This window comes from Lissotriton vulgaris, chromosome 10 (genome assembly GCF_964263255.1).
Source record: "Lissotriton vulgaris chromosome 10, aLisVul1.2, whole genome shotgun sequence".
NCBI lineage: Eukaryota > Metazoa > Chordata > Amphibia > Caudata > Salamandridae > Lissotriton > Lissotriton vulgaris.
Genome location: NC_141698.1, coordinates 1083124018 through 1083148228, shown reverse-complemented (window position 1 = coordinate 1083148228; position 24211 = coordinate 1083124018).

Sequence of the window (24211 nt, the reverse complement as noted above, 5' to 3'; positions counted from 1 at the left end):
ATAGAGTGGAGTAGAGTGCAGTAGAGTGGAGTGGCACAGGGTGGAGTAGAGTGCTGTAGAGTGGAGTGGCACGGGGTGGAGTAGAGTGCTGTAGAGTGGAGTGGCATAGAGTGGAGTAGAGTGCTATAGAGTGGAGTGGCATAGGGTGGAGTAGAGTGCTGTAGAGTGGAGTGGCATAGAGTGGAGTAGAGTGCTGTAGAGTGGAGTGGCACGGGATGGAGTAGAGTGCTGTAGAGTGTAGTGGCATAGAGTGGAGTAGATTGCTATAGAGTGGAGTGGCATAGGGTGGAGTGGAGTGCTGTAGAGTGGAGTGGCATAGGGTGGAGTAGAGTGCTGTAGAGTGGAGTGGCATAGAGTAGAGTAGAGTGTTGTAGAGTGGAGTGGCATAGGGTGGAGTAGAGGGCTGTAGAGTGGAGTGGCATAGGGTGGAGTAGAGTGCTGTAGAGTGGAGTGGCATAGAGTGGAGTAGAGTGCTGTAGAGTGGAGTGGCACAAGGTGGAGTAGAGTGCTGTAGAGTGGAGTGGCACAGGGTGGAGTAGAGTGCTGTAGAGTGTAGTGGCATATAGTGGAGTAGGGTGCTGTAAAGTGGAGTGGCATAGGGTGGAGTAGAGTGCTGTAGATTGGAGTGGCATAGAGCGGAGTAGAGTGTTGTAGAGTGGAGTGGCATAGGGTGGAGTAGAGTGCTGTAGAGTGGAGTGGCATAGGGTGGATTAGAGTGCTTTAGAGTGGAGTGGCATAGAGTGGAGTAGAAGGCTGTAGAGTGGAGTGGCATAGGGTGGAGTAGAGTGCTGTAGAGTGGAGTGCCATAGGGTAGAGTAGAGTGCTGTAGAGTGGAGTGGCATAGAGTGGAGTAGAGTGTTGTAGAGTGGAGTGGCACAGGGTGGAGTAGAGTGCTGTGGAGTAGAGTGGCATAGAGTGGAGTAGAGTGCTGTAGAGTGAAGTGGCATAGGGTGGAGTAGAGTACTGTAGAGTGGAGTGGCATAGGGTGGAGTAGAGTGCTGTAGAGCGGAGTGGCATAGTGCGGAGTAGAGTGCTGTAGAGTGGAGTGGTATAAAGTGGCGTAGAGTGCTGTAGAGTGGAGTGGCATAGGGTGGAGTAGAGTGCTATAGAGTGGAGTGGCATAGGCTGGAGTAGAGTGCTGTAGAGTGGAGTGGCATTGGGTGGAGTAGAGTGCTGTAGAGTGGAGTGCAACAGGGTGGAGTAGAGTGCTGTAGAGTGGGGTGGCATAGAGTGGAGTTGCACAGGGTGGAGTAGAGTGCTGTAGAGTGGAGTGGCACAGAGTGGAGTAGAGTGCTGTAGAGTGTAGTGGTATAGAGTGGAGTAGAGTGCTGCAGAGTGGGGTGACAGAGGATGGAGTAGAGTGCTGTAGAGTGGAGTGGCATAGGGTAGAGTAGAGTGCTGTAGAGTGTAGTGGCATAGGGTGGAGTAGAGTGGAGTGGCATAGAGTGGAGTAGAGTGCTGTAGAGTGGAGTGGCATAGGGTGGAGTAGAGTGCTGTAGAGTGGAGTGGCATAGGGTGGAGTAGAGTGCTGTAGAGTGGAGTGGCATAGAGTGGAGTAGAGTGTTGTAGAGTGGAGTGGCATAGGGTGGAGTAGAGTGCTGTAGAGTGGAGTGGCATAGGGTGGAGTAGAGTGCTGTAGAGTGGAGTGGCATAGGATGGAGTAGAGTAGATTGTTTCAGAGCAAAGTGGAGTGAAGCAGGGTAGAGAACAGTTGCATAGAGTAGAGTGGAGCAGTATTGATTGCAGTGACGCAGAGGGGAGTGGCACAGGGTGGTTTAATGTGACTTAGAGTTCAGTGTCATAGGGGCACATTATCAAGCACAGTGTTAAAATTATTGCCGCTAAAGCGTCGATAAAGGGCTTGATAATATGCCCTTGAGAATTCCAATGGAAGCCCATGTTGACACCAGAACATGGGCTTCTATTGGAATTCTCAAGGGAATATTATCAAGTCCATTACTGCCGCTTTAGCAGCAGTTTTCTGCCGTTAAAGCAACGATAATTTTAACGCTGTGCTTGGTAATATGCGCCTTAGAGTGTAGTGGGTTACAGTGGATTGTTCAAAGTAGAGTGAAGTGGTGCAGTGTAGAGTGGTTTTTTGCTGTGTAGAGTGGAGTGGTGCAGGGTAAAGTGGAGTGGTATAGTGTAGGCCTGGGTAGTAAACTTTGTTCCGCTTGTGGTGTTTTTCCCACTCTGTGCATTGAGTGCGGGGTTCCGAAAAGCTCAGCGTAGCAGCATGGAGCATAGTTTTTCCTCCCTCACAGCTCTACAGTGTTACATTGGTGAGCGAGGAAAATCCAATACTAGACCCCATCCCAGCGAGATTTCTCAACACGGACGGTTGTGGTAGGTCGCTACCGCTCGGGTTGAGAAACCTGCTGCTCGCATTGAAGAAGCTGCCGCTCGAGGAGAACATCTACGCGAGCAGCAGAAAGAAACTGCGCCCTCTTCCGTTGCGGGTGGTGCCACTTGCGCTGATTTTGCAGTGTGGGACAATCACCCAACGCTAAAACTTAGCACGACTTACCTCACATTGCTGCTTGCGAAGCCCTGTGGAGTAAAGCAGAATTTTTGGTCACTTTGCGGAGTTCCACATAACGGAACTCTGCCCAGGCCTAGTATGGTGCAGTGGCGTAGTGTACAGTGTTGCAGTGGAGCGGCTTAGAGTGGAGCAGAGTGTAGTGGCCAAGACTGGAGTGGTGTTAGTGCATTGCCGAAGAGTACAGTGATGCATAGTAGAGTGGGATGGAGTGCACTGGCATGAAGTAGAACGGTGCAGATTAGAGAGGCACAGAGTGAAGTGGCGCAGGGTGCAGTGTCATACAGTGCAGTGGTGCACAGTAGATTAAGTTGGGGTGTGTGTGGTGCCAGGGAGCAGAGTACTTGCCATCTGGGGATGCGCTGAGTATAGGCATACTTGCCACAGTTCCAGTAGTAATCCATCAGCGTGGAGGTGCCCCATTTCATATCCGGTATGTGAATGATCCTGCCGCAGTTAGCATTTGTGCAAGTGGAAGCGCTCCTTTACCTCGCTGTCCCAGTTTCCTGACATGGGCTGGTCATGCTCTCATTCAACCTTCCCCCATGTGACTCATTCCCTTCTTATCCTCAAGCTGGATGGCCCTAAACAGGAACTCCATGTTGGTGGACCACTTGTTGTTAAAGAAGACCACCCCAGATAAGCTAAGGGCCACCCATGGTCTGCACCAGGGGTCTCCAACCGGCCGATCGTAAGCTACCGGTAGGTTGCTGACATACTGTCAGTAGCTTGTGTCCCGATGCCCACTTTTGTGCCCTTCATTGTCGTTTTTTATATTTTATGCCCTTTTTGACTTCCTATGCGTTCCTGGCTCCTGTCTCACGAACCAACTGCTTCCATTGGCTATTGAGCTTAGCTGGGGAGGGGGTTGGTCAAAGCGAGTGATGCTGGCCTGGCATGAGCAGTGTTAAACTGCCCACGTAGAACCATGACTCCTGTCGTCTGCTGCCCAGCTCTGTACTTTGATCCTGCACGACTTTTGCAGCATGAGCAGCGGTCTTGGAGGCACAACCAGACTGCCAGAATTAGGTTTGTGGTAGAGAGAAACGTTTTTGAGGAAAAAGATGCATGTGAAATGCTTTATTCGGGCAATCAAAATGGTAAAGATACTTTACTTTGTGAAAAGAAATCTGTTTGAAACGTTGTTTTAACCCCTTTGGGGCTTATGACGAGCTCAGCTCATCATGAGGCACAGTGGAGCTGTGCTCATGACGAGCTGAGCTCGTCATAAGTGCTGCAGACAGCCCACGCGGGGCTATTTTCCCGCCTACGCGGGCGTTCCATGGGAGTGGTCGTCATGAGCAAAGCTCCACTGTGCAGCATATGTAAATTGATACTTGTATAGCGAACATCCGCAAGGATCTCAAGGCGCTTGTACGAATACCGTTGTGGAACCCATCCTGGCTTTCCCTGTGAGGCGTCCACTTCTGGGCACCCCCAAGGTGGAGGCCAGGCATCCTTAGCATTGTGGGGGCCGTTGTGGAGATTAAGCAAGCTATTGCCCAGAGTTGAAAAGTGGGACTCCATGATTGGAATAGGCACGGAGGCGAGAATTATCAGGTCTGTGGAATTTTGAGCCCAAGACCCACCGAGGCGGGGAATTGAACCCTGGTCCTGGGCTAAACCTCTGCATCAGGGTCTACCGCTCTAACCATTGAGCCACACTTCTCCGTGATGAGCCCAGCATGAGGAGCTGGGCTCATCACGAGCACCGCGACACCGCCCCCCCCCCCCCGCACCGCAGGGGAAGTAGCCCCTCGTGGAAGGGGTTAATAAAACATTAATTTAAAGCAGCATTTTACAGTGATCTTTCATTTTTAACTAAAGTACTTTGCAAGTTGTTCCTGGCCGCAAACAGGAGACAGGAATATCATTATACATTTATTTTCATTCAATTGTAATGAAATAATGAGAGAAAGGTAAAATGAAGTTTGGGGCTCCGGTTTGTGCATAGGGACAACTTGCAGGAGGAAAAACGCTGCTTCAATATAAATAATGGGAGATATTTAAAAAGAAGTGTTCATTTTGCGGCACTATGAACACAAAGCTTAACACGTCATTTTAAATTCATCCCATTAAAAAGTACCTCACCCTTAGAGTTGCTATATTTTTCTATTGTAAATACAGCAAATAAACGGAAAGCTGAGACATTAGCCAAACTTTGGTGTATATCCTCTTCCTTACACAAACACAGATTCGAAAATATTGAAAAAAGTGACACAAAAGACATACAAAAAAGTCATCTTTTAAAAACAAATCGCAAGAGAGATCCCTTTGCCCAAGTGCGGGGATAATTTTTCAATAGACTCCTTTTGACTAAGCAGTTCCTCGACAGAGAACAAGTGAGATACCACCCATAGTAGACAGAAGGTACATAACAATACAATCAGACATAACTTCTCTTTTGAAATTACAGATCTTGTTGTGTGTTCCCAAGGCAAGGAGGCATCTGCGGTCCTCCTGTGACTGTGGTTTCCCTTATCAGTTCAAACAAAAAAGTTTGCTGTTAGTTCAGTCTAGACTTGTACACCTCTTGTCTGTGCTGGGTGTTTGATATGGCTGCTGGGTGGTGCTGCACTTGAAGACTCTGTGGTTGATCTGTTTAACTTGGTTAATTTGTTAACTCAGAGACATTACATGTGTGCCGTAATTAGTGGTTCTCTTGGTTCCTATATTTAAAAGCAGATAACTACCGTTTGCAAGCAGAGTGAAAGTAGGTGTAATTGCTGGCACTGGATTACCCTTCAAAACACATGCAAGATTCGGGGCCATAAGGTTACAAGCTCCATGCAATTTTATATTTTTGTAAACTCTGGAATGACCTATGGATGAATCGCACGATTACCCAGTAAGGTAAACCTCTTTGTCATCCCGTAGGCATCTGTATGTGAATGGTAGTGACCACAACTCATGAAGAAATGCACTGCCTAAGGGTTTGAAGCGGCCTAGTGGATAGTGTTTCAAGCATGAGGTAAATGTAAACAAGGAAAATGGGAGAGTTATCACCACATGGATGAGCCAGACAGCTGAGTCTGTTTCGGCAACAGAGACTGGTAACAGATCTAACTTTTCAATATACAAAAGACAATACCTAGCATCTTTCATGGACATAACCTGCTGTTTTGTTGTTAAGTTAAAAGGCAAAAATAAAGATGATGTGTTCAAATAATCCAATGGAACTTTCCCCATCTTTAGAGTCTGTAAAGTCCGCGCAAATTGCATAACTGAATGCAATTGATTTTGACCATGATACAAAACAGATACATCCTCTTGTACAATGTCAACTACCGATGAAACAATATTGTCCAATGTGTAAATACGGGAAGAAAGTGCATTAATACGATTATCAACAACAGCAAGCACTTTTTCAAGATTAGCCTGGTCTATTACCCTTAAACGTGAAGCTGCCTCAATTTGGTATAGCTTCCAGATTTCATTGTAAGCTGCACAAAAAAATATTTTTCATCTTGGACCAGCAATTCTTTTAATAAGATCTGTCAAATCAATGTCACCTGATATTAACGACAAATGTTGTTTTACTGAAGTGTTGAGTGTTGTAATCAATTTTGACATAACTTACCCACTGAATAGGTGGTAACCGAATGGGAGTTAGAAAAACGTGGATCAGGCCTATCCTGTGTGTAACAGGGGCCTTGTCATGGAAACGGAGTTGGCACGAATCTGCACTGGTCTGCCAAACCATCAACCGAAGGGGTCTAGACTAGAAATATTAAAGGTATAATTTGTAAGCAATGATTGCAAGTCCTCAATTTAATATTCAGTATGACGGCTCCTGTTCTGATATTTAGCCAGAGCAGGAATTGTAGGGGCATTCATTTGCTTTGAAGTAGCCAATCCAAAACAAGTAGTCTGGTAGATCAAATCATTTAAAAATAAAATATGTGTTGGAATGAGGCACGTGTGATGTAAAGCTGCTGTGCCCTTCACCTGCCAGGGTCTAGAGCCCCAAACAGATTTAAGCTCTATTGTGGACTTCCACAGCTCATAGCCACCCCCGACAAGTTATCAATAAAGGATTTGGAATACAATAATTGTGTGTGGGTGAGCATCACTTTGGGTTTGGACGAAGAATTTTACTTAAAATAGAATGACTCCGGTTTTGACCTATCAAAATCTGTAAAATATGAGAATGTTTTCAAAAGCGTTTTTGAGCTGCCTTCCAAAGGAGTCAGGCAATGTTCCCACTGTGTGTAAATAAAAACATTCCTAAATGTATTAGCTTTATGCAGGTAGTAATCTCCATAATGCTGGTAACAAAACAAGTCATCATAATTTGCAGTATTTAAATATACATCTTCTGCATCAGATGCAGCAGAATACTTCAAATCAGAAAACAAAGATTGTATGGCTTGTACGTCCCAATCATCAGACCGTATGTTGTGTTTCACTACATCACCCATTGAAACACGAAGTACATTGGGTACATTATTTAACTCTGCAGGGCTATGAATTTGGAAATCCACAGCATCCCAAACAATACCATCCCCAACTGGCCAGGTGGTGATGTTGACAAAAGTCTGGTCTCTTTTCATGATGTGAAAAGATGAGTGTGGAGCCAGTTTTACAGCAAAGCGTTCAGGTAGGTAGTGGCCGTTGATTAGAAGAAAAAAAAGAATTCACAGATCCAATTGACATGAATAAAAAAATGGCAATGAGCACCAATCAGATGTATGTCCAAGGGGGAACCAAATAAGTCTGTTCAAACAACGTGACAAAAATAGTGAATTTGGCTGGGGCCAATGATGAAGTCATGTTTGAGTCAAAACAAAAACCTGTCTGGTTAAGGGTATCCGGTTGGAAACCAGGCAATGACTCAGTAGTGGGATAAGCATATTCAGTTTCTTCATTTTTGACTGGGAGCAGGGGGGATTGGCAAGGGATTAGTAACAGCAGAGGCGGCCGCTCCATTAGGGCGTTGCGGCGCTGCCCCCCTGCTTTCTCGCAGTGCGAGAAGCAGAAAATAAAATGGTATTTTAATAACATTTTACTTTCTGCATCTCGCGCTGCGAGAAAGCAGACAGCAAGGGTGTGCCTGGTTGGGGGCGGGAGGAGTGGCTTGCACCACTCTGAGTGCTGTGGCTGCTTGGTCGGCCCTGGGTGCCGACCAAAGCAGTCATGCGCTCTCTACTGTTGCACGGAGGGGCGCCGCCCGGGACTCTGCACTGTTGTGATTGGCTTACAGTCTTACAGAAGGGGAGGGAGCTGCTTGCAGGAGCAGCGCAGGACCCGACTCAGGAGCAAAGGTGGTGCAGACCTTGTCATGTAAGTTTAAAATTGTTCATTATTTTAATGTCCTCTACCCCCCCCTGGTAACCCACGCGCGAATCCCCGTGTGAATCTCCCCTGCGTGTATTGTGAGCCGCGAATCAGTGTTTGGCCATTTATAATCATTGGCCATTTATAATCAGTTCCTTATCCCGTAATTGCACTCAGAAAGACAACACCCTTTGGAACTGTCTCAAGAACAAATAAGAAATGAAAACAGCTTTGTTTCCTGGCTTTGCTAAAAATATGGTTGGTGAGAGGCCGCTTTTGCTGTGTTCTTTCTCGGTTGTTTCATGCATCGTGAGCATTGGAAGATTTGAACTACTGGTGTGGTTTGGTCAGCACGAAATAGGAATGTAATTGCACTGACAGCGCTTCCCCATTTCCACTTCACTTTAAAGCCTGGGTTCTGGGGAGACGCAAGGGCAGATTTACAAGCCCCTTGCGCCACTTTTGTGTCATTTTTAACATGGGAAAAATTATGCTAAAGTGGCGCAAGGGGCTTGTAAATCTGCCCAGCGGTTTCTCGATCTCGGAGGAATTAAAACAAGGAACCGCTGCTGGGAACCTCCCAAATATGTGCGCTTGACGTCACCATTTTGAACCCGCGTGGCATCGGTATCGACTCTGAAGGGAAAAGCAGTTCTTCCAGGTAAATATGAACATCGGTTTGCTACAGATTGCAGATCATACATGTGCTGGAAGAGCTCTGTTTGCAACTTATATTTAAATTCCATGATTGGCAAAGCTCTGCAAATGCACAGCCTGGAGATAGCTGTAATGGATAGAAATGGCAATCCGCCTACCTTTCTTGAAAACAAAATACGTTTTCACGTTCTGAAGCCAGCCTTGACTCAAATCGTATTTCCATTTCATTAAATGTGAGAGTCCTGGATTGGAGTTGGTGTAGTGTCAGCCTTTACGAACCCCTTGATGTCTCTGCGAAGTGAATCCAGCGTTTATAATCAAGCATATAAAAAAGCAGTAACCTGAGAGTGCACAACTAACATTCCCACGTCATATTTCACGTCCGGGCCACCTCGAGATTTATAAACAGGAAGATTCATGTTAAAATAAGCATACCCTCGCATTTATATATGTTTCCCCTTTTGCTCGCTGCTAGTCATACCTAATTTGTTATTTATGTTATATATTGACTTGCGTGGAAGAAACCTTTAATGAATTGTATAGACCAGTGCATGAAATGGAAACATAAAGGTGCAGGTACTCTGTACCAGAGTACCTGCTAGTTTCTGAGAAGTGCCCGCCCGCTACTCTTCAATTTAAGGTATTGCATTTCTCTTGAGAAGTGGCAGTACTCCTCCTCAAAATAGGTGCCGGTATTCCGTACCGGACAGTACCGGCCCATTTAAAGCACTGGTATAGCCCACAATTCAAACGTAAATAACAATCTATTTATATATACATTGCCAGAACAGAGCTGTCCCGCTTAGCACAGGAGTCGTGCAAGAATACCATCAAACAAGCAGGCTGCAGCTCGAATAAGCCAGGAAGCGAGCACTGAAAGGGGACGCTGAGGTGATCTCTGGAAATTCCTGCTTTCGGCGCACAAAGGGCAAGGTATGTGTGCTCCCGTTAGGAGGCAGACTTGAGGTGCTTGGATGATACTAAGGTGGGGGTAGTGATGGTACTTACATACATAGCAGAATCCGGTAAATGTGAGGTGCAGGGCAGAAGGGCAGAGAGATGACGAAAGGAGAGAGGTAAAAAAGTAAGGCGGAGAAGGCACCATTTACCCACTCTTTTTTTAAAAAAAATTCCCCTTAAGATGTTCAGGCTCACTCACTCGCCGTGCTCGCTCGCCACGGTGCACTCTGACAGAAAGTTTATGCCTCACCACTTTTAAATGCCACCAGCAACCACTGGCTGTTATGAACTGATCTTAGACCTCCAGAGACCTTAACTCTGAGTGGGTACCTGTTGGAGTTGGCCGTTTTTCCCTGAATTGTTTCGCTTTTGTGGGAATAAACATGTCATGTTGATGTATTTGAAATACAAATGTTAAATGCTGTGCAATGGTCTGTGCACCTTTATTTTCACCATTGCAGCAATGTTACTTTTAAAATGGATGCCATTTCTGTCTGCTTGTGCCGCCTGCCTGAGGTGGGTTGGCGGTCTAGTGCTTGAAGTGACAAGGTGCTCTATACTTCCCCCACAGTGACAGTGGAGGCTGGAACTGCCAGGGACCTTCTAGAAGCTTCCAGCCCTTTCTGGTAGGTGGGGTATATATGTAGAACAGCAGAGATGCCATGTGCTCAGACTGAGGGTGGACTTGACTGAGAGGGGACACTCTGCCAGGAGCTACCGCTGTGTGCTGGCCCCTTTGCCCATCTGTACCCCTCTGCTGTCCACAGGGCCACTGAGAGACTCTGCTGGAGTGGAGACTGCTGTGCTAGCAGGATTGCCATCGTAATGGAGGATGACTGTTACCAGGAACGGCTGCTTCATTTTTTGGGTGAGCTTCCCTACTGCTTGCTGATCTTGCCCTGCATTAACTGTCTCCTGGCCCCTAGCGCCTCGTGAGCTCTACATTTCAAGTGACTGAGCTCCTCCTTCTGTCTAGCGCCTTGTGAAGGCTGCAGCACTATCCCAGCCCCCAAGGACTTTCCTGCTTCTTATCGCCTCGTGGGCACTATTGTCTACATTGCCCGCGAAGAGGAGCACTGTCTGTGCTGTTGGGCCTCTCTAGCGCTTGGTGAGCACTGCCTCCAGCACCTGCCCAGGAGAAGAATGTACGTTATGTTCTGTTATATGTTGATTTGTAACGCGCTCTGTTAGTCGGGACTGTCCTGGGGCGGTGGGACCTTCAGCACATGCTGCCAGGGAGAGCTGGTTATTTTCAATACAGCGCCGTGCTGCTAAAGCACTATATATTCAATTCCCCACATTTTTGCTGCAGCTTGCTTCTGTGGGACCATGAAGGCATTCCTGGGAGATAGCACATCGTGGGCACTACTGTCTTGAGTGGGACTCGGGATCCTCACCAGCTCCCTAGCGCCTTGAAGGCACTATTTTCTTGGTTGCCAGAGGAGGAGTGACGTCTGCAGCGCTGTGCTGTGCTGTCAAAGCGCTATATTTGGTGGCCTGTTACTTCAAGGAGCTGAGGAGCGGACGCCTGCAGCGCTGTGCTTCCAGAGCGCTACCTTATTCTGGGGAACCCTGGACTTGGGAGGACTCTAGCTCCTCATGAGTGCTACAGCTGTGCCCCAGAAGGAGGTGAGGAGTGTGGGCGTGTTGTATCCTGCTTCACCCAGCTCTTCTTTCGTTCTTGTCCTTTCTTAGTCTCTTGTACTCTGCTGCTCAGCCTGTCTCTATGATGTCATCCTGAGTTCTATCTGTGTATCTTGAAGTGTACTGTCAGTTACCTTGGAGGCTGAGCAGCACGGCAGCTGCTCCCGGTGGGGCATTTACCTTAACCTATACTGGAACCTGGATTACTAGCTTATATAAATGCTGTACTTGATTATTTGATTACCAAGAATAAACACACATCTGGACGTAGCAACACAAGAAGTCATCAATTTATTTTGTTCAATGCAACAGGGCGTTACTTTCCTGTGTGCTGTATTTCAACCCCCCCTCAGGAGAAGGCCTGTGGGACTCCCCACGGTGTTGCCAGAGAGAGCCCTGCAGCTACCGAAGAAGCGGGAGCAGTGCGTGCTCCATTCCGACTGATGCCTGCAGCACTGTGCTGTCAAAGCGCTATATTTGGTGGCCTGAACTTCAAGGAGGTGAGAAAATGATGCCTGCAGCGCTGTGCTGCCAGAGCGCTACTTTATTCTGGGAGACCCTGGACTTGGGAGGACTCTAGCGCCTCATGAGCGCTACAGCTGTGCCCCAGAAGGAAGTGAGGAACGTGGGCGCTACTTTCCTGTGTGCTGGATTTCAACCCCACCCCCAAGGAGAAGGCCTGTGGGACTACCCACGGTGTTGACAGAGAGAGCCCTGCAGCAACCGAAGAAGCGGGAGCAGTGCGTGCTCCATTCCGGCTGCCCCCTATCGGGGCACAGTGCAGGTGCCCAGAGATTGCACAAGGATTCCAGAGAGCCCGGTGAGTAGGGATCAGTCCCAGATTGGTGGGGGTAGTGTTGGGGCACATTGTCGGTACTCGCCTCCCCCCGGTGCCGCTCTGAGGGCACCGTGGTGCCAGTGCTGACCTGACAGCAGCCTTGTCTGACAGCGGACAGCTGCAACCTTGGGGAGCACTGTGAATTTCAGGGGTTCCTAAGTTGGGCTCCCAACTGCGCAGTGGTGCCAGTGCTTGTTTTTGGGCCTGACTCCCAGCTGCCCTGCGAGTGCGCAGGCAGCTGCAACGTATTAGGGGGCATTGTACTCCTCATGAGAAGAGAGAGAGAGGAGTGAGAGACACTCCTGCCCTGCCCAGCTTTGTGCACTTTGCTGTTTTTGCAGCTAGCCTTGACTTTGCGGCACATAGAGCATTTGAGCACCAGATAGAGGTCAGTTGGCCTCGGGCCAGTTTCAGAGTGTTGTGCCTCCGATTGGGGAGAACTGTGTATATGCTGGCGAGGCCTTTTACCCCATATGATTTATTGCATAATTTTGTTGCATAATGCATTTGTACCTTGGAGGATACCTAATGCTTTTCCCTCAGGTTTGCAGTGCTGATTTTAGGCCTATTGTGTTCCTGCGAAAGAGGTGCCACGTGATAATATGTTTATACCCTAGGATTGGTGCAGAGTATAATTGGCAGGTCTACTGTGGCCTGTAGGCTACTGATGATGCCTCCTACAAATGTAATTCATGTCTAATGAAAGGATTATCATTTATGGCTATCGGGATGGTGCATTTACACTGACGATTTTGTGCAGAAGGTGCCACTCTCAGTTATGCCATGATGTTTTCATTATTTGCCCACTGCCAATGCGGTTGATGCCATAAGAGGCTGAAGGTCTGCACGTTGGGTTTTCGCGCCCCAGGAGGTGCTGTGATCCTGCCTAATATATTTTTCCCAAATGTTGGCGCTGCTGATCCTGGGTCTAAGTGGGGTTTGTGTAAAGTGCACCCATGCTAATGTTTTCCTGCTTACTGATGCCCTGCATGAGGTTCTATGCCCAAGGCCTACTCAGCATATGCCTCAAGTGATTTATGCAAATATGAATATGTCTCCATGCTCATATGTTTTGTGCCTATGGTTATGCATAGTGTGCCCCATTGTTCATGATTTGTACCTATGCTGATGCGGTTTTATGTCTACTTCATGCTGTGGTGGTTTCCATGCCTACTGATGCCTAATGCATATGAAGTTGCATAATGTCAGGTTTTGATGTTCCAAGTTATGCCTCATGCTAAAGTTATTTATACAAATGTGTTAATACCTATGGCTGTGCTGATGGGCCTAATGCTTTTTCCTAGGGTGCACATTGTTGAGGTTTATGCCAAGGATTTCTACTAAGGTCTTGGTCTGGCCAGTAACTACTGGCTGTTATACGTTTACTGCTTATGGACTTTCATTTTATATGTGTACTTGGTGATGATGTTGGCAGAGGCCCAATTGGCCCTGCCCTGTAAATAATCCCCTGTATACGGCTACCCGGTGCCAGTTGGCGCCGTGATCACAACTGTGATTGCATCCTACTGTGTTTGGTATAATACACAAGCTATTTTACATGCAACCTGGTGTGGAGTCTCTTTTTGTAGTGTGCCTGGTGTGTCGCCTGTGAGTGTGCTGCGCAGATGCTTTACACATTTCCTCCGGAGTTTGGCCCGCCCGCTCTGCACCACGCTACCCGTTTTTAAGAGTTCCATCGAACAAATCCTTTAAAGTGTCAACTGCATGTGTTTTTCCCACTGACCGTAACATTAATGTTTTTCACATTGCAAAGTATTGTTTATGTATTGATTGAAAACTGATTGCTCCGGTCATACTGTATGTACTGAATTCATTTTTGTATCTAAAAATATATCAAATCAGAGCTATTTTTCTAAAATGGTGTCGGAAACCTCTCAATGTGTGTCAATTACTTATTGTCCATGTTGCTAATTTGAAAAGCTTCTCAATTTTTCCCCTAAGTAGCCTGTATGGTCTTTGTCACTCCACCAGGACTGATAGAAGGTATACTTAGAGAGTATACTGAGAGGAGGTCCACTGAGAGAGTACCCAGATTCCATCTTTGCATATTTTATCAGCATTGCACGGTAAGGCACCCCTGCAAGACCACATAATACTTCTACCATAAAAACCCACACTTTATCACACAGGAATCTCAATCCAAGACGTCACTCATGATTAATCACATCCACCAAACCAGAGAAGCAGCACAAGGACTAGTTATCTCTCACCGCCCTGGAATGAAAGCTACCTTATTGCGATAGAGGTTTTACTTGGCAGGTTTACATAAGGCAGTATTGAAACTCTTTGTTTTTGATCCTGATCTTAAGATACTTTTTCTCATACAATTGTCTTTTTATTTCTGCATTCAAATGTGATCTGTAAGTCAGAATTGCAGTTGAGCGATAAAACAAATGCCAAAAGCATTTCCTCAGTTCCCCTCCAAATATCATCATTGTGAATATACTGAAGCAACATTTCCAACTTATGGCTATGTGAGTTTCTAAGATTGAAAATTTAGGCTTCTATCCATTGGTCCATGTAAAGTTCTCTCAAAAGGTGATGGGAGGAATGCTTGAAAGTAATCTAACCACTGGCACTCATGTGGGTAGCATTCTTACCAATGGTTCTTTTGCTCACTATGCCACCGCGGTTTAGACCTTGCCTTTGGCAAATCAGTCTTCACCTTGCTCCTTGTGGGAACCATCCAGTTGAACTACCAGACTATGTCCTCTCTGAAGGCAAACACAAAAAAAACAAGTTCGAACCGAGGTGAAAGACAAGAAAACAGAAGTAAGAAAGGTGGTGAGAGTGAGAAAAAAACACTCTTTACTATAAAACAAAAATAAGAAAACAAAATAAGAATTGGCAAAATAAAAAGACTGCCAGCCAGTGTCAAGCCGATTGGCTTTACCAGTGCTTTTTTTCTTTGATAATGTATCAGGGCCTAATCCCGACTTGCTTTAGAGAGGTTCCAACACCTTATTTTTTACACATTTCTTATTACAACAATAAGACTCTACACATGGTCTAAAAATCAAAGCAGGCTATACAATAAAAAAGTGTCAGTGGCCACCTTCACTGCAGACTCAGAATAGCTCAAAGGTTTACTGTCCACTCCTCGTTATACCTCACAGTTCTTGGAGTGCCGAGAAGCTCCTCTCAGATATTGTCCCCTATAAGGACAGGTGCAGGGCTTTCAAAAAATTATTTTTGGTCTTAGCATCTTTCAGTGTCTTTCTACTTCTGTTGAACACAAGGTCTTAAGTAGGTCCTTTTGTCCAGTTTCGTCTTGATTCATGTAACTCAAACAGCTACTCTGGTAAGATGCAGAACAGATATAATAATACAGCTCAATGCTGCTAGGATAGGGTTCACCGCTTACAAGGTAGTGGCAACATCTAAAATTGCTATCACATCTTCTAGGTGCCCCATTCTATTGGTGATTCAAAAGTCATCCTCTAACAAATTAAAATATCTTTGTCCCATTTGTAAAAAGAAACACCTAAAATAAAACAAATTGCGAACTGCACTGTAAATAATCAAACATGAAATAAAAAGAATGTCAGAGTGAGAAGACGAGAAACAAAACATCAGGTATAAAGTGAGAACAATGAGAAAAAATGAAGACATGAAGTATTGATGCCAGAAAGTAATGAAGTAAAGAGTGGTAAAAGTAACAATATGGAAACACATAAAATGTTAGAAAGGATAAAATAAAGAAAACATAAAGAAGACCTAGGAAATAAAGAGAAAGTATGGAAGTTGGAATAAGAGAACGGATACAGTAAGAATGAGAAAAGAAAATGTTCTGGACAAGAGAAAGTCCAAGATACAAAATAGAAAAAAAGCAATGTGGAAAGTTGGAAGCCTATACAGGATGAAAGAATAAAATACAAGACTAAACAAATGAGAAGGCAAAACCCATAGAATTGAACAATGAAGGAATAAAAGAATGTATGAAGAGAATAAAGTGAGATTTAGAAAGCAAAAGTGAGAAAGGCAGCATGAAAGGACAAGAAAGCAGTTAGGAGAAAAACACAGAACAGAAAGACAAAGAAATCAAAGCCAATGCACAGTCCACTTTCATCCAAAATAGGTCAAATTAGCACAAGTTCATGGGTAAACTTGTGAGCAGTAGCACCACGCCAAGGTTTTGACCTTTGCTACTGAACATTCACCCAGCCGCGGGGCAGTGAGAGTACCGTCCAGGTGGTGACGTGGGGAGGGGGAGGGGCAGGATGAGGAGTAGTAATGGATGGATTACTACCCCCCACCTTGCCCCTCCCCCTCCCCACGTCACCGCCCGGCCGGTACTCCCACTACCAGCCGTGGCTGCATTCACACCATTCACACCGTCACATTCAGGGCACTACCCTGCTTCTCATCTGATCAGGGATCCGGTGTCCAGCTCCAGATAGGGGCAGTGCTACGGGTTCGTCGAGCTCAGGGCAAAATTCAATTTGCCTACTGGAGAACCCGGGAAACAACTTGTTTTTGGCCATACCACACCGACTGGTCCTTGCACCCCCATGTCACAGTACCATTGACTGCCTTCCCATCGGGTTCTGCGTGCACAAGGTTTGCTTCCTGATCTCTCCCCCTGAAGGAACCAGGCAAGCTCCTGTCAGGCCTCTGAGAAGTAGAGCTGTTGTGGCCATCCTGCCTGTCTGATGGCAGTCTGAGTGCCCCATTCACACCACATTCACACCATTCATAGGCTAGCCCACACACTGCAGGCATCCCTGGCTATGGCTCTATATATAGCTAAGTGGTGAATGATGTCATAATATCTGCCAGTGGTCTGATGAGGTACATGATGTCACAAGCCTGCCAGGACCCGGGATGTGATGTAGTACCTGATGTCACAAGGGATTGATGGAAACACTGATAGCACTCAAGGCTGCATGGAGAGACCAGTGTTACATTATGTTGATAGGTGTAAGCCCGTCTGTAACATGACATCACAGAACCAAAAGATTGAGGGAAGGAAGTCAAAAACAATTAACTAATTATTAAGGTTTCCTGTGTTCTCTTTATTGCGTACAGACTTTTATTTTGAACCTGCCTAGACAGTTAGAAGCTGTCAGAGGATTTGTTTCAGAATTTCTCTCTGTCTGGATTATTCTGCAGATGTTGTAGCCACTGTGGTCAATAATTAACAATAGTCATCTTTCAATGTCGCTGCCAAAAAGAATGTCCTTCAAACCCATCGTAAGAGAATCTGTTAAGGCGCTGGTGAGACGGACCTGGTGCACTGCACAGGAATGTACAGCATTTCATTCTGTTTCCTCCTATCTGCTCTGCCCATTTCACAGGTGTGATTCAGGTATTCAAATGGCAGGGTGGGTGTAGAGGACAATAAGTCCTTAATGAGATTCTTGAGAAAAGGAATGTATTCCAAATCGAAGTTTATTGCAGGTTTCCAATCACAGGAGGAGCGCCTCATCAGCCAGGAGTCCAAGCGGTAACTGACTCATAACGGACACCTGGCTTCAGAAAGCGACTCCACATTTAAATCAATACATAAATACATTCTGTGCACATGCACAGGCATGTGCACACTAAATAGAATAACTAGCACGAGAATAGAATGACCAATGACCAAGATACAATACACTACATTACCTTCCCCCTTATGCAAATACAGAAAAGAAAACAAAGAAACAAAAAGCAATTAAAAGGATATAAACTCGTTGTATCTTGCAGGAGGTCTTCTAATGCGACCACTACGACTGCAAAACGGAACTGCAGGGGAAACTACAGTATCATGAACAGGGGAGGAATTATTAGAAGTAACAGGCGCTGTAGAGGGCAGCACATCATCAGCTTGGAACATTTTTGGTTGGAGCCAATGAGACCAATCGCAACCCTCATGAGTGGATACATTTTTCCTCCTAGAAATAAGGGCAGCTTGATCTGCGGTCAACTTCGCTAACTGTCTCACGTTCCACCAACCCTTGTCCCCCAGAAAAACTGCATTTTTACTGACTTTAAGAATTTGGACAGGACTTGAAAACATGGACAAGCCTTTTGCAACCTTATAGGGTTTCTTAATCATAACCCAATCTCCCACCAACATTTGAACATCTTTTACACATTTTGACCTGTCATAATTTTCTTTCATTACAGCCTGTTTCTGTTTGACTGCAAAGTCCACATTATCACTAACAGGAGGAAATTGAACGTTCTCCACTTTCCTTAACCAAGCAGGAAACAAAGGGGAATGAAACTCCCTTCCCCGCAACAATTGAAAAGGGGACACTTGGGTCGTACAATGCGGTGAGACGTTATAGTTCCAGATTTTCTTTTCCAAAAATTTAAAAACATCCACACCAGATGCTATGGCTGTCTGAATTCCCTCTTTCAAAACTTTATTGCCACGCTCCACTAGACCATTAGATGAGGGCGAATAAAGTGCCACCTTCAATTGTTTCACATCATGTGTTTTCAAAAATTTACACATATTGTCAGAGACAAAGTGGGTCCCGTTGTCAGTTACCAAGGTTCGAGGGGCTCCTTCCAACAAGAACAGTCTTTCAAGGAAAGAAATGGTATTATTTGAATCTGGAGCCTCTACAAACCTATAATACATCCATTTAGAGAAATAATCAATTGCTAAGATAAGGTACCTCTTTCCTTCTGGAAGAACTTTATATGGACCAGAGAAATCTAAAGCCACCTTCTCCCAAGCCATCCCCGGAAATTGAGAAGGTTGTAAAGGGGCCTGGTGGGTCTTCCAATGTTTATCAGACAAAAGACATTCTTCACAACTGTTTACAGTAGTTCTAACCTGTGAGTCAATACCCGGCCACCAATAATGAGCTTTGATCCTCATACAAGTCTTGGTCACACCAAGGTGACCCTCGTGTGCTAACTTGACAATCGTGTTCCTTAAACCACTGGGGGGCACGAACTTATCACCTCTTAACAAAACTCCATCTTTGACTGATAGTTCCTCTGCCACCTGAGCAAAATTCTTTAGATCCCCAGACAGGTTCCTAACATCTGGCCATGTTTTAGCCGAAAACTCCAAAGCCTGTGACAAAACACCATCCATTTCACTAGCTTCTTTCCAATCCTTTTCAGAAATGGCTGAACTCCACTCCTCCACAGCATCCACCATAGAGACACATTCCACATCTTCTTCAACCAAGTCATCCTCATCATCTTTGTCCATCAACATTCTGGACAAGCAATCTGCCCTGAAATTTTTACCTCCCGTGATGTGCCTTAATTCGAAATTGAATTCCTGCAGTTTAGAAACCAATCTAGTCAGCCTAGGAGAAAGGCTATTGGTACCAGAAATGTTGCTGAAAATAAATGAAAGGGGTTTGTGGTCAGATAGCATTACAAACTTGCGGCCCCAGATATACATTTTAAACTTTTGGGCCGCCCACACACAGGCTAACGCCTCCCTTTCAATTGTGCTGTAGTGCTTTTCAAAGTCCTTCAAAGATCTAGAGGCAAAAGCTACCGTGTGTTCTTTGCCCTCCACCTGCTGACACAGCACGGCACCAAGCCCTTTCATACTTGCATCTACTGCAATAATGCACATAGAATCATCCCTAAACGCCTGAAGGGAACGTGCAGAGACAATTAAATCCTTGATTTTAGCAAAAGTCTCATCCAACTCTTTTGTCCAAACAAACTTTTGACCTTTCTTCAATAGTAACCTCAGAGGTTCCACCACTTGAGCGTACCCTTCCACAAATCTGGCATAGTACTCGGCAAGGCCCAGAAACGAACGTAGAGTGTCTTTATCACTTGGAGGTTTGGCTTCCATTAAAGCCCTAACGACAGAAAATTTTGGTCTAATGCCAGTTTTCGAAATTGAATGACCCAAATACTCTAACTCAGACACTCCAAACTTGCATTTGTCTTCCCTGACTTTCATACCCCTACTGCCGAGAATGGACAAAACCTTTTTAAGTAGCACATTGTGTTCATCCATTGTTTTAGCAAACACCAAAATGTCATCTAAGTATGCTTGAACTCCCACCAGATCCCCAAACAAAGAGTCCATTAACCTTTGGAAAACACTAGCTGCTGAAGCTAACCCGAATGGAAGCCTCAGAAACTTAAAAGCACCAAACGGGGTCACAAAGGTTGTTAACTCTTGAGAATCCTTGGACAAGGGAATTTGGTGGTAAGCGGACTTTAAGTCCAACAATGAAAACCACCTAGCGCCGCCCAGGTTTGCTAACAGCTCTTGAATTTTGGGGAGAGGGTGGCAATCGATTTTGATGTTTTTATTGAGACCCCTGAGATCTGCGCATAGCCTGATCTCATTATTTTTCTTGCGTGCTACAACGATGGGCGCAACCCATTGGGAGGATTCTGAAGGTTCTATAATCTTGTCCCTAACAAGATCCTCAAGCATCTTTTTAAGTTCTGACCTGACACTAAGGGGAACAGGGCGAACCTTATGAAAAACAGGTGATGCTCCGGGAATGAGTCTAATTTTGTGTTCTGCGCCAGTCACCAAACCAATTTTATTACTGAACACATCTTTAAACTCATTTAGCAATTCAGTTCTATCAATTTTTGCATCCTCAATAAAGCAAATAGGAAAGTCACGTACTTTAATTGGGTTTTCATCTCCTGGGACAAGATATAGACCCATTTTAGCGAGGTCTTTCCAACCCACGATATCTTTTCCTTTAATGGCCACGTAGACTTTTGTAATAATGGACCTTCCCAGGACCTCTACACTTGTTAAGAAAAAGCCTAACATGTCAATATCTTTCTCCCCGAAAGCTTTAGAATTAACATCCGATTGACTTAATTTCACATCCTTTCCCCATTTATCAAAAAATGTAGAGTCCCTGATTATAGTAATGGGAGCTCCAGAATCAGCCATTACCTGTAATTTAATATTGTCAATTATGGCTTCACACAAAGGTCCCTTAATAGGTTCAGAATCATCGCACTCTACCATCAACATTAGATTATCAAAGGTGTCGCAACAATCATTCATATCTACATAGTTGACTTTGACAGATTTCTTTTGGAATCTGCACACCTTTTGAAAGTGACCTATTTTTTTGCACAAAACACAACGTTTATTCATGGCAGGACACCCTTTAAAATTCCCAACGTGTAATTTGGACCCACATCTAAAACAAAAATTTTGTTTATTTGAATTACCACTAGTCTTACTTTGCCATTTTTCTTTAGCTTCTTTACTAGAAATAGCATATACACCATCCTCAGACACATCATCTGAAATAAAATTAACTTTAGTGACAGTATCCAGTGCCATGGCCTTAGTAGAGGTTACTGATCTTTCAATACTCAGGCTAAGGTCAATAACTTCGGACAGTGAGGGATTCTTGCAACTAAGAATTCTTTCCTTCACTTTGGTAGAAGAACAATTAAACACAAATTGATCGCGAATATAATTGTCCAGTAAAGGACCAAAATCACAGGTAATAGCTAATACCCTTAATGCTGAAATATATTCGTCAATTTTTTCATCCTCCTTTTGTTTTCTTTTATAGAAATTGTGCCTCTCTAGCATGATGTTAGGAGATTCTTCAAATTGCTTTTTTAATCTGGCAATAGCTTCTATGTAAACATTCCATTCACTATCCCCTGAATCAGCAGCAGGAGGAGGAATGGGTACCAAACTCTTAAAAATGCGTTGCGCTGCTAACCCAAGACTGCCAAAAAGAAGAGCAAACTTCCTAGGAGGGGAATAGTCAGAAGCGTCAATTGCTAAAATGTGGTTTTCAAATAAGCCAAACCACTCAGACCACAACAAAGTAGGCTTTCCAGGTTTCTCTAGAAAAGGAGGAGGTTGTGTGACCTCCCTAACCGAGGTCATATTGTTAAAAAATATACGATGAAAATAGCAAGATATTTCCTATAGATAATATACAATCAAGTTATAACTGCGTCAAAACTTAGCGTAAATAAACATGAAACCTGTATAATACGAATTTGCTGTAAAAGAAAATTTCGTTAAAGGTTTACAGAACAGCTTAAATACCGCATAAATACAGCTTCAAATAAAGGCTTCAAAGAAAGGCAGTTAATCGCTTGTTAAAAAGGCGTGTGAATTGCCGAGGTCACACGAAGATAAGCCAGACGTGTAAAACGTCAATAAAGCACCAACGCCAACAGCTGAAGCTTCAGACTTCACCAAGATGTCCGCCGTGCGTAGCGTCGTGACGTGAGCGTCGTGACGCGTATGCTGAGGTATCCCAGAGTTCCAGGCGAAGACTCGGAGTTCGAAGAGAAGAGTGCGCTGTTGACGTTCCAAAGACGCGATGCCGGAGTTCCAAGCAAACCGGTAAGCGCGTAATTCAAACTGAAATCCTGGAAATGTCAGGTTTTGAAGATTCAAGAATTGAAGGGTGACTTAAACTTCAACCATAAGTTTAAGGCTTTGTAAGGCGATTTTTATTTCCATTTAGAACTCAGCCAAACGTCTTCAAGTTGCGATTCACGCTCCAAAGAATCAAAATGTCGAGAAAGCAGTCTCAGATTCGCTCCTCCAAAACATAAAACTCGACCAATTAATCCACACGAGTAATAAATCCAATGAATCGCTGGATCATGACACCAAAAAGATGTGTCGAGTGACAAAGCAATCCAATTTCGACGAAGTAAAAATTAGCCAAAATAAATTCCTTTGCGTGGGGTCGGTGATGGAAACAAAATCCCGATCGTCGCCAATATGTAGCGGACAATAAGTCCTTAATGAGATTCTTGAGAAAAGGAATGTATTCCAAATCGAAGTTTATTGCAGGTTTCCAATCACAGGAGGAGCGCCTCATCAGCCAGGAGTCCAAGCGGTAACTGACTCATAACGGACACCTGGCTTCAGAAAGCGACTCCACATTTAAATCAATACATAAATACATTCTGTGCACATGCACAGGCATGTGCACACTAAATAGAATAACTAGCACGAGAATAGAATGACCAATGACCAAGATACAATACACTACAGTGGGATCAAAGAATTAGAAGACACCCTGCATCTTTCTTCTGCACTGACTGGCAGAGCCTGGCAGTGGCCTTATGGCTGGGCTCTGAGTCTTCATCTGTGTGAATGCCTCTGTGCTGGCCTGGCTTGCCATAGACTCCTTGTGTGACTCTACACAGCTTCAAGAGCATCGCACCCATTCAGTCAATAGAAGGTAGTTCTGGGTACCCAGGGGAGACGAGGTGCCCAACAAAACTGTAGCCTTAGAATCCGCTCATTACTACTCACAAAATGAACCTTAGACATCATACACAGCTGCTGCTTGAACCTGAAAAAACATTTTATGTTTTGCGCAAGAGGCATTCCAAGGGTAGAGTTTGCATTCCAAACTCAGTTCTGACTATCCAAATTAGAAGTGTGGTTCCAATCTGCATTCTAATGGAATTCTTTTATTTCCTAATTAGAACTCTCATTCCAAACATAGAATGTCATTTACAAAGTAGAACTCATTCTAAATTAGAGCTCAAATTTCATATTAGCAAGGCCTGAACATCACATAGTGGCGACATTGTTACACCACAGACACCTTCATTGCAAGTCTTGTTGTAGATTTGATTTTGCACAAAAACTAAATTTCTGATCTAACGGACATTGCAAACAATTTACACAAAACCACCTCATTTATATTAATTAGCTCTTTTCAGCTCCAGTAAGAACAGATGTTATATTTCATACCCTAATATAGCTCCAAGGAACATCGCACACTTTCTCTACATCAGCTCCCGCTGATTCATATGAACGAGCCTTATAAGGACATAACTCCAAATAATGACAGAATGCCTTATAAGTACATCACCCCTTATAAGGACTGCAGCATTTTATGGACTAAACCTTTCACCCAAAGGTTAATATATGCAGCTGGGGTGTAGGGAGTCAGTCTGCCACCAGACCCACGGTATATGTTATCTGTAAACAGCCTAGGTCCTGCATGACAGGGTACTAATGGAACTACACTACTCAGTCTAGATGATTCATATATATATATATATCTATATATATATATATAGATATATATATATATATATGAATCATCTAGCCTGCAGAAAGCTAGCCTAGCAGAAAGCAGGAACAAAGCAGGAAGTCCCACCAAGAAGTCCAGCAGGACAACAGAGCACAGTACACAGATTTAATTTGTGCACAAAAACAACCACGCGTTTCGGCAATGCCTTTCTCAAGTTGAGGAATTGCGCTCTGTCTCCTATAGAAATACATCTCTTGATTTATGAACATGAACAAAATACTATTGAGTTGGAACAAATACCAAAACAATAGACTGCAATTGCAAAAATGATTGTCTAAT